The 12,229-nt window shown below is 37.9% G+C and overlaps 1 pseudogene across 1 annotated transcript in view; it reads left to right on the forward strand.

Annotated features, from left to right (window-relative positions):
* The first annotated feature begins 3,996 nt into the window (after positions 1-3,996).
* The window catches only part of LOC104670535, a 41,480-nt pseudogene continuing 33,247 nt past the window's right edge, over positions 3,997-12,229 (forward strand). Inside the window, exons 1-2 of the transcript XR_004060137.1 lie at positions 3,997-4,114; positions 4,390-4,485. The product of XR_004060137.1 is annotated as a zinc finger protein 33A-like (transcript). The remainder of the gene's footprint in view (positions 4,115-4,389; positions 4,486-12,229) is intronic.

The following is a 12,229-nucleotide window of genomic DNA, read 5'->3' on the forward strand; positions in this document are numbered from 1 at the left end:
GCTGATAAGCAACTTCAGCAAAGTATCAGGATGCAAAATGAATGTGCAAAAATCATAAGCATTCTTATACACCAGTAACAGACAAACAGAGAGCCAAATCATGAAAGAACTAGCATTCATAATTGCTTGAAAGAGAATAAAATACCTAGGAATCCAACTTACAAGGGATGTAAAGGATCTCTTCAAGGAGAACTACAAACCACTGCTCAGTGAAATAAAAGAGGACACGAACAAATGGAAGAACCTACCAGGCTCATGGATAGGAAGAATCAATATTGTGAAAATGGCCATACTTCCCAAGGTAATTAGTAGATTCAATGCCATTCCCATCAAGCTACCAATGACTTTCTTCACAGAATAGAAAAAACTGCTTTAAAGTTCATATGGAACCAAAAAAGAGCCCACATTGCCAAGACAATCCTAAGTCAAAAGAACAAAGCTGGAGGCATCACGTTACCTGACTTCAAACTATACTACAAGGCTACAATAACCAAAACAGCATGATACCAGTACCCAAACAGAGTTGTAGACCAATGGAACAGAACAGAGCCCTCAGAAATAATACCATACATCTACAGCTATCTGATCTTTGACAAATCTGACAAAAACAAGAAACGGGGAAAGGATTCCCTATTTAATAAATGGTGCTGGGAAAACTGGCTAGCCATAAGTAGAAAGCTGAAACTGCATCCTTTCCTTACTCCTTATATGAAAATTAATTCAAGATGGATTAGAGACTTAAATGTTAGACCTAATATCATAAAAAACCCTAGAAGAAAGCCTAGGTAATACTATTCAGGACATACACATGGGTAAGGACTTCATGTCTAAAACACCAAAAGCAATGGCAATAAAAGCAAAAATTGACAAATGGGATCTAATTAAACTAAAGAGCTTCTGCACAGCAAAAGAAACTACCCTCAGAGTGAATGGACAACCTACAGAATGGGAGAAAATTTTTGCAATCTACTCATCTGACAAAGGGCTAATATCCAGAATCTACAAAGAACTCAAACAAATTTACAAGAAAGAAACAAACAACCCCATCAAAAAGTGGGCAAAGGATATGAACAGACATTTCTCAAAAGAAGACATTCATACAGCCAACAGACACATGAAAAAATGCTCATCATCACTGGCCATCAGAGAAATGCAAATCAAAACTACAATGAGATACCATCTCACACCAGTTAGAATGGCAATCATTAAAAAGTCAGGAAACAACAGGTGCTGGAGAGGATGTGGAGAAACAGGAACAGTTTTACACTGTTGGTGGGATTGCAAACTAGTTCAACTATGTGGAAAACAGAATGGCGATTCCTCAAGGATCTAGAACTAGAAATACCATATGACCCAGCCATCCCATTACTGAGTATATACCCAAAGGGTTATAAATCATGCTGCTATAAAGACACATGCACACGTATGTTTATTGTGGCACCATTCACAATAGCAAAGACTTGGAATCAACCCAAATGTCCATCAGTGACAGACTGGATTAAGAAAATGTGGCACATATACACCATGGAATACTATGCAGCCGTAAAAAAGGATGAGTTCGTGTCCTTTGTAGGGACATGGATGCAGCTGGAAACCATCATTCTCAGCAAAGTTTTTCAAGAACAGAAAACCAAACACCACATGTTCTCACTCATAGGTGGGAATTGAACAATGAGATCACTTGGACATGGAAAGGGGAACATCACACACTGGGGCCTATTTTGGGGAGGGGTACGGGGGAGGGATGGCATTGGGAGTTATACCTGACGTAAATGATGAGTTGATGGGTGCTGACGAGTTGATGGGTGCAGCACACCAACACGGCACATGTATACATATGTAACAAACCTGCATGTTGTGCACATGTACCCTAGAACTTAAAGTATAAATTAAAAAAAAGAAAAAGAAAAACAAAGAAAAAAATAAAAACAAATCTGTGGCATTTATGTCAAGTCAAAAGAATCTATGCATTCAGAATTGTGGCAGGAGCTGCATATGAATAAAGGAGTCCCTTTACTACATTCTAAGGAAGAATTTGCATGTTCTATTACAGACAATGATTTGTTCTCAGCCATGTCTGTCCTGAGAGGACAAGGAACTGGGATTACAAGCACCCGCAACCATGCCTGGATAATTTTTTTGTATTTTTAGTAGAGATGGGGTTTCGCCATGTTGGCCAGGCTGGTCTTGAACTCCTGACCTCAAGTGAGCCACCTCCTTGACCTCCCAAAGTACTAGGATTACAGATGCGAGCCACCGTGCCTGGCCTCCAATTCCATTCTTGATTATTTTCTTTCCCCAGTTTTCTGACAGCCTTCTGATTTTCTCTTGATGGCTTTGAACACCCACTATATTATAAATGTCTCTGTAGTCCTTATTTCATTCTTGATCTTCATATTATGCTTCTTTTTTTTTTTTTTTTTTTTTTTTTTTTTTGAGATGGAGTTTTGCTTTTGTTACCCAGGCTGGAGTGCAATGGCATCAACCTCGGCTCACTGCAATGTCTGACTCCCAGGTTAAAGGGATTCTCCTGTCTCAGCCTCCTGAGTAGCTGGGATTACAGGTGCCGGCCACCATGCCTGGCTAATTTTTTGTATTCTTAGTAGAGATGGAGTTTTGCCATTTTGGTCAGGCTGGTCTCGAACTCTTGACCTCAGGTGATCCACCCGCCTCAGCCTCTCAAAGTGCTGAGATTACAGGCATGAGCCACTGTGCCCAACCTATGCGTCAAATTTAATATATTTAGGACATTTCTTGCTAGAATACTGTGTCCAACCTATTTTGCCCTAACTTTCCTGGTTTACATTGTGGCTCTTATATCTGGGCAGCTGTTCATGGGGATAGGCAGAGGAAGCATTTTTTTTCTTAATGAATTGGTGACCACATTTTGTTGCTCTGTCTCCTATTATCTGTGCCCTATTTGCATCCTGGTTTCTTCTACAGTAGTTTATGTAAATGTTGTTTTGTCCTTTGTCGTTCTCAGTAGAATTGGTTCTGTAAACAAAACCTGGTCACGTAATTTCAGTATATGCTCACTTCTCATCTTTGGCTCTCCCTTTTTCATAGCAGTGATCCCTAAAAGATGCGCCCTAGAGGATATCCAGAACAGTCCAATTGGGTGTCTTCTCCTATGTACCCTACAAATGTTTCAAGTATAGTAGTTCCAAAATCTTTCCATTTTCTACACATCCTTATTATTGTCTCTGAATTAAAGGATTAGAACCCAGAATATGTATTGTGATGAAGAAAATGTCAGGCTCTTTTTCTACATTTTTAAATCCAAATGAGAATTAAATTAGAATTCATAATAAATGTACTGACAGTTTATTTCTGTGATTTGTAAATACAAATCTGTAGTTCACAGTAATATTCTTAAAAATGTTAAATGATCAAATACTTTGGAGACCATTGGTCTAAAATTGCTCTATAACCCATTTGCTTGGCTTTTCTTCTCAAGACAGCACCAGGCCATCTCCTGTGCTGTCTGCCCTTTTGTTGATGTCTGCAGTGTGTTGCAGGCCCTCACTTTTGCTTGTGTCATCACCCCATGCTTATAAAGAACATAACAGAGTGTTCTTCATAATTCAACCAACAGCTGTACTTCCTCAGTGAAGCTCAAAGCAGAGCTAACTTTGCTCCTAACATTAGTCTATTGGGTTTGTACTTTCACCTTAGTACTTATAACATATTATCACATATATTTTCTTACCATTCTGTGTGTTCTCTGAACACAGGAAGATTTTTATTAATCTTAGTATTTTCAGCAGTGATGATAGTTCCAGGTACATTGTAGGAACTTGATTTTTTTTGTACGTGAATTAATATCTTAATGCATTAATGGCAGAATGTTTCTGTTATGATCTTTTTTCCCTAAAAGTATAAAGCAAAACAAATACTCTGTGAATAATAATCATGGTAAGGATTAGCCCATAGTTCTTTTTTCATGCCACCTAATTCTGAACATTTCAGGTAGAACAGAAGTTCCAGGGATCAGTATCATTTAAAGATGTGACTGTGGGCTTCACCCAGGAGGAGTGGCAGCACCTGGACCCTAGTCAGAGGGCTCTGTATAGAGATGTGATGCTGGAGAACTGCAGCAACCTTGTCTCAGTGGGTAAGGTCTGTTCACTGTATCATTCTAAATAGCATTTGTTTATTCTTTTGATTGTGAAGCATATGGGCAGTCTGTATAGTTTAATGATATTTAAGGTTAGGCTTCAGGAGTCAGTGTTGATTGATCACCTTTGAGCACCAGAAGATACTTGTGTTCACCTCTCCAGTGAAAATGTTCCCCTGGCAACTTGAAGCAGCCCCAGAAGCTTCTTCCTGCTTCAGAGGCCTGAGTTCTAGACTGCTTGGTCCAAATGCTGAATTATTTCCTGTTTACAGGGTATTGTGTTCACAAACCAGAGGTGATCTTCAGGCTGGAACAAGGAGAAGAGCCATGGAGACTGGAGGAAGAATTCCCAAGCCAGAGGTTTCCAGGTGAGTTAATATGTACTGCACAGAGTCACATCAGGGGATTTGTTGTTTCCCAGTAGTTAATTCAGGGATTGGCAACTTTGGAACATTTTTCAAGAACATTTCCATAGGGGTCCTAACTTCTGGAAGTGATGGAGAATACTGATTCCTAAATCAAACCTCCAGATACTACTCACAAAAAATTTATTCTTTTTGAATCATTTTTTGAATGTTTACTATTCTTACACCTGCCAATAGTTCAGTCTTTGCCCACCTCAACTTTACTATTTTTGGTTATTTTTCTCAAAGCACTTTCAGTATCCCATCTTAACCTCCATTGTTTTGTGTTTATTCTGTGGTCATAATTTTTTATACACTCATTTTTAATCTCAGCAAATAAGTTTTGAGTACTTGCTGTGTGCTGAGGACAATGAAAAAAATTAGGCTGGTCTGGGTGTGGTAGCTCACACCTATAATCCCAGCATAGGTCGAGGTGGGCAGATCACTTGAGGTCAGGAGTTCGAGAACAGCCTGACCAACATAATGAAACCCCATCTGTACTAAAAATACAAAATTACCTGGGCATGGTGGCAGGTGCTTGTAATCCCAGCTACTTTGGAGGCCGAGGCAGGAGAATCACTTGAACCCGGGAGGCAGAGGTTGCAGTGAGCTGAGATTGTGCCACTGCACTCCAGCCTGGGTGACAGAGCGAGACTCTGTCTCAAAAATAAGTAAATAAATATGTATGTAAAAAAATTATGTCTCTAAGTATATATACTTATATGTTTATGTGTATTAAGTGTTCTGTGGTTTTGAAGACTATGAAAGAAATTACAGCAAGTTAGATTGGCTGAATGTGGTACTTTAAGGAACAGTCAGGGGAAACCTTAATGAGGTCAACATTAGAGCAGAAACTTGAATGAAATGACTATGTGAGCCATGAGGATTCTGCTCCTTTTTAGCAGGCGTAATAGTAGCTGCTAGCCTTGGACAGGAATGTGCTTGGTGGTTTTCAGGAATAACCAAAAAGTCACAGAGACTGAAGGGAGGAGTTGATTGGAAGAAGGGCAGGAGGTGAGGTGAGGGAAGCAGCTAGAGTCCAAAGGTGAGCCTATCATAAGCCTTACTCAGTTAATTTTATTTTTAATTTAGTGGTAGATTTTCAGCAGATGAGCAACATCTGATTTATATTTCTATAAGATGTTTCTCACCTGTATAGAGAAAATGTTGGGCAGGGCATAGGGCATAGAGAGCTCATTAAAGGCCTGTGGTAGTTTTCCTTATGAGTGATTGTGGTAGCTTAGACAAAGCCAGAAGGCAGGAGGGAATGGGATGAGGTTTGATTCTCAGTATTTGGAAAGTGGGGCAATAACATAAGAACTAACATTTGTAACATCAGAAAGAAGGGAAAGAGGTGTTTAAAGTATTTGAAGAAGTAACGGCTGGACCTTCTCAAATTTAGCAAAAGATATAAAACTACACATTTCCGAGTCTGAAGTAACATCAAATAAGTTAAGTCCATGGCAAACTCACACTGTAATTAAATCTTTGAAAACTAAAGACAAAAAACATTTTCAAGGTAGCCAGGGAGAAGCAACACATTCCCTACAGGGAATGACGGTGGGTTTCTCTTCTGAAACTGTGGTGGCTGGAAGGAAGTAGTATATTTTCTCAAGAACTGAAAGAGAAGCACTATCAAGTAAAAATTCTGTATCTTTTGAAACTATATTCATGAATAAAGGGGCACTAAAGGCATTATTAGACAGGGAAGCTAAGAGAAAATGTTGCTAGCAAACCTACCTTTAAAAATTGGCTAAAAGTTCTCTAAATAGGAAATAACAAAAGAAGGCTTGGAATGCAGGAAAGAAAGAAGATTGGAGGTTGGCAAAAATGGGGATAAATATATTTTTCTCATGAGTTTCTAGAATCATTTTTGATGGTTGGAGTAAAATGCTCTGTATGTAGGGAAAACACTTAAGACAATTATATTTTAAAAGTGGGGAGGGTAAAGGGGCCTAAGTGGAATGAAACTTGGTACATTTCACTTGAAGTGGTAAAATGCCTGACAGAGTGTGATAAGTTACATATGTACATTTTTATACCTGGAACAACTAGTGAGAAAACTATAAAATGTGGTACACTTAAAAACACTGTAAATAAACCAAGACGGAATCTAAAATTTAGGAATATTTATATTCCATAAAAAATATTTATAGAAAACAGAAAACAAAACAAATTGCAGCCTAACAGAGCAATATTTACCTTAAATGTAAAAAGTACACTAATTAAAATATAAATTGGCAGAATGGAAAAAACATAAAACATGATTCTAAAATATTTAATTTTTTGAGTACATAGTAGGTGTATATATTTTTGGGGTACAGGAGGTGTTTTGATACAGGCACACAATGTCTAATAATCACATTAGGGTAAACTGGGTATCTATTCCCACAAGTATTTATCTTTTGTGTTATAAACAATCCAGTTATACTCTTTTAGTCACTTTAAAATGTACAATTAAATTATTTTTGACTATAGTCACCCTGTTGCGCTAGCAAATACTAGGTCTTATTCATTCTTTCTATTTTTTTTGTACCCTTTAACTATCCTCACCTTCCCCCCACCCCACCCCACTATCTTTCCCAGCCTCTGGTAACCGTCCCTTTACTTTCTACCTCATCTCCATGAGTTCAGTTGTTTTAATTTTTAGCTTTCACAAATAAGTGATAACATGCAAAATTTAATATTCTGTGCCTCCATTTCCGTCTAGGTTGTTGCATATGACAGGAGCTCTCATTTTTTATGGCTGAATGGTACTCCATTGTGTATATGTATTACATTTTCTTTATCTGTGAATGTACACTTGGGTTGATTCCAAATCTTAGCTCTTGTGAATAGTGCTGCAGTAAACATGGGAGCGGAGATATCTCATTAATGTACTGATTTCTTTTCTTTTGGGTATATACCTAGGAGTGGGATTGCTGGATCATTTGATAGCTCTATTTATAGTTATTTTAGGAACTTCCAAACTGTTCTCTTTTAGCCACATGAAGTGAAAACCATGGTCTGTAAGTGCTCACCTGACTTTTAGTTCCCGTAAAACTGCTTCTTTTGTGTATAGTTGCCAATCTTAGTCTTCCTGCAGGAGAGTGGGTATGATCGGTGGCGTTTTCTATTCCACCATCTTCCTCCACCCATCCTAAAAATGTTTTCTTAGGAAACTCGTAACATAGTGAACAACATAGGTTGATAAAGTATATAAAAAGATAAACTGTACAAACATTAATCAAAACAAAGAGTGTCACTATTATTATCAAATACAGTAGACTCCAGAGCAAAGAAAATTATTAGACAAAAAGAACATTATGTAATGACAAAAGGATCAATCCAACAAAAATGCAATGATCCTAAATGTGTCTCTAGCAAACCTTAAAGTACATAAAACAAAACTGATTGAGCTGAAAAGAGAAAAGCACATTTTTAACTGTAGTTGGAAAATTCATCACTTCACCCTTAGCAGTTGGTAGAATTACTAGCCATGATTACTGGCAAATATAGAAGAACAGGACAGCAACATCAACCAACAGGACTGAAGCAACATTGTAGAACAGTGCTCAACAGGGCTGGGTGCGGTGGCCCACACCTGTAATTCCAACACTTTGGGAAGCTGAGGTGGGCATGTTGCTTGAGGTCAAGAGTTCAAGAGTAGCCTGGATAACATGGTGAAATCCTGTCTCTCCTAAAAATACCAAAATTAGCCAGGCGTGGTGGCGCATGCCTGTAGTTCCAGCTACTTAGGAAGCTGAGGCACAAGAATCGCTTGAACTGGGAGGCGAAGATTCCAGTGAGCCGAGATTGTGCTACTACACTCTAGCTTGGGTTGCAGAGTGAGACTCTGTCTCAAAAAAAAAAAAAAAAAGGAAAAAGAATAGTGCCCAACAATAGCAAAATACAATTTTTTTCTGAAGTGTCCATGGAATATTCAGAAAGATAGATCATATCCTGGGCCATAAATAAGCCTTGACAGATTTAAAATAATTGAAATCATTCTGAGTATGTATGTTTTCTGGCCATAATGAAACCAAACTACAAATCAGTAATAGAATGACAATAGGAAAATATCTAGTCATTTAGAAATTAAACCTCAGACTTCTAAATAAAGTCTGGAGTGAAGAAGAGTCCTCAAATTCAGTAGTAGAAGCGCATAGACTTAATGAAAATGAGACCATACCATATCAATATATGTGGGAGGTAGCTAAAGCAGTGCTGGTAGAGAAATATATAGCACTAAATGCTAACATTAGAGAGGATGATAGGTCACAAACCCATACTTGACTTTCTACCTTAAGAAACTAGCAAAGAGCAAAATAAAACCTCTGTTAAGTAGAGGGAAGAAAATAACACTGGAAGCAGAAATCAGTAAAATTGAAAATAGGAAAAAGTAGAGAAAACTAGTGAAAAGAGGGTTCTTTGGAAAAAAAATCAATAAAATTGATAAGCGTCTAGCAATATTGATTAAAAATATAAAATGAGATGACAAATCATCAATATCTGGAATGAAACGGAATATCACTCCACCATCCATTTAATAGTATAATAAGGGAATCTTGTCAACAACTTTATGCTCATAAATATGACAACATAGGCCAGGTGTGGTGGCTCATGCCTGTTATCCCAGCACTTTGGGAGGTCAAGGCGGGTGGATCACCTGAGGTCAAGAGTTCCTGAACACCCTGGCCAACATGGTGAAACTCCATCTCTACTAAAAATACAAAAATTAGCCTGGCGTGGTGGCGCATGCCTGTAATCCCATCTACTCAGGAGGCGGAGGTAGGAGAATGGCTTGAACCCAGGGAGTGGGAGGTTGCAGTGAGCTGAGATTGCGCCATTGAGTTCTAGCCTGGGCAATAGAGCAAAACTCTGTCTCGAAAAAGCAAAGCAAAACAAAACAAAACAAAATGACAACATGGAAGAAATGTATCAGTTCTTCAGAAACCACAGACTATTATAACTCAAATCAGGGTGATATAGGTAATTTGAATGACGCATAGGTATTCATAAAGGTTGACATAATTTGAATCAAATAATTTAAATTTTAAATGAAAACCTCCAAAAAAACAATTTCCGAGTACAAGAGAGTTGTAGTCCTCACTAGAGAATTCTAGCAAACATTTACACAAGAATTAATGATGATTTTACACAATGTCCTCAGAAAATAGAAACGGGAACATTATTTTATTTTATTTTATTTATTTATTTATTTATTTATTTATTTATTTGTTTGTTTGTTTGTTTACTTATTTATTGAGACAGAGTCTTGCTCTGTTACCCAGGCTGGAGTGCAGTGGTGCAATCTTGGCTCACTGCAATCTCTGCCTTCTGGGTTCAAGCGCTTCTCCTGCTTCAGCCTCCTGAGTAGCTGGGACTATAGGCGCATGCCACCATGCTCGGCTAATTTTTGTATTTTTAGTAAAGACGAGGTTCCACCATATTGGCCAGGCTGGTCCTGAACTCCTGACCTCGTGGTCCACCCACATCGGCCTCCCAAAGTGCTGGGATTACAAGCGTGAGCCACTGTGCCCAGCCAAGTGGGAACATTTCTTAACACATTTAAAAAATTATTTTGATGTCAAAACCATATAGACAGTACAAAAATAATAAAACTACAGACCTATACCTCCCATAAATTTAGTAGCGAAAATCTTTAACAAAATATTAGCAAACAGAAAAGAGGCACGTAAAAAGTATACACCATAACCAAGTGGGATTTGCTTGAGTTATGTAAGCAAGACTGGTTCAACATTCAGAAATCAATCAGTGTAATTAACCTACCATAGGCTAAAGAAGAAAAATTATATAACCTTAGTTAATGTAGAGAAAACATTTGACAAAATGCAATATCCATCCATGATAAAAACTCTCCATACAAGACATTAAGAGGATCTTCCTCAGTTTGTTAAATGAACATGTACAAAATATCTATAGCAAATGTATTTGCTGGTAAGATGAATGCTTTCCCTGTAAAATTGGGAACAAGGCAAGGATGTTTGCTCTTGCCACTCTTATTCATTGCAGTATTGTAACTTCTATCAAGCACAATGAGGCAAGAAAATGAAATAGAAGGCATATGCATAGAGAAGAAATAAAACTTTATATTTACATACGACATGATTGTATATGTAGAATATTACAAGGAATCTTAGAAAATAAAAACCTCAGGCCAGCCGCCATGGCTCATGCCTATAATCCCAGTACTTTGTGAGGCCGAGGTGGGTAGATCACCTGGGGCTGGGAGTTCAAGAGCAGCCTGACCAATATGGAGAAACCCCATCTCTACTAAAAATACAAAATTAGCTGGGTGTGGTGGCGCATAGCAGTAATCCCAGCTACTCGGGAGGCAGGAGAATCGCTTGAACCTGGGAGGCAGAGGTTGCGATGAGCCGAGATCACGCCATTGCATGCCAGCCTGGGCAACAAGAGCGAAACTCTGTCTCAAAAACAAAAACAAAAACAAAAAAAAAAAGAAAAGAAAATGAAGACCTTCTAGAATGAATGAATGGTTTCCAAAAAGTTTCAGTGTCCAAGATGAACACATTATCAATTTATCTCCACTAACAATGAACATATGCAAATCTAAATTAAAACATAATACCACTTATTGTATAGAAAATTAAATGCTTTGGTATAAATTGAACAAAATATGTATAGGACTTCTGTGCTGAAAATTACAAAATGGTGATGAAAGAAATAAAAGAATACTGAAATAAATGAAGACACATGGTCTCTTGATAGACTGGAAAACTCGATAAGTATGCTAGTTCTCTCCAAATTGATCTGTAGGTTTTTTTGTTTGTTTATTTGTTTGTTTTTTTTGAGATAGAGTCTCACTCTGTGAGACTCACTCAGTGGCCTGATCTCGGCTCACTGCAAGTTCTACCTCCTGGGTTAATGCCATTCTCCTGCAGTCCCAGTAGCTGGGACTACAGGCAGTCCGCCACCACGCCCGGCTAATTTTTTGTATTTTTAGTAGGGACGGGGTTTCACAGTGTTAGCAGGATGGTCTCGATCTCTTGACCTCATGATCCGCCCACCTCGGCCTCCCAAAGTGCTGGGATTACAGACGTGAGCCACCGCACCCAGCCACATCTGTAGGTTTAATGGCGTTCCTGTCAAGATTCCAGTAAGGTTTTTCTCAGCTTTAAGCTTATTCCAAAATTTGCATAAACAGTCAAAGGAACTACATATATAAATTAAACAATTTTGAGAAAATTTTTCTTAGAAGTTTTGAGAAAAAGTATAATAGGAGGAATTATTGTATCCAATGTTAAGGCTTATTACATTAATCTCCCCTTTTCTGTGGTTTTGCTTTCTGCAGTTTCAGTTACCTGAGGTCAACTCTGGTTCAAAAATATTAAATAGGAAACTTCAGAAATAAAAAATTCCTAAGTTTTAAATTGCACACTGTTGTGAGTAGCATGATGAAATTTTGCACTGTCCTGTCCCAGGACATGAGTCAACCCTGTGTCCAGCATACCCAGGCTGTGTATGCTACCCATGAATTAATTACTTAATAACTGTCTTGATTATTTACTCTCATGATATGTGTTCAAGTAACCCTTATTTTACTTAATAATGGCCCTAAAGTGCAAGAGTAGTGATGCTAGCATATTGTTGTAACTTTTCTATTTTATGATGTTGTTAATCTCTCCCTGTCCCTAATTTATAAATTAAAGTTTATCATAGGTTTGTATATTTAGGAAAAAACATA

Source organism: Rhinopithecus roxellana, chromosome 11 (genome assembly GCF_007565055.1).
Source record: "Rhinopithecus roxellana isolate Shanxi Qingling chromosome 11, ASM756505v1, whole genome shotgun sequence".
NCBI lineage: Eukaryota > Metazoa > Chordata > Mammalia > Primates > Cercopithecidae > Rhinopithecus > Rhinopithecus roxellana.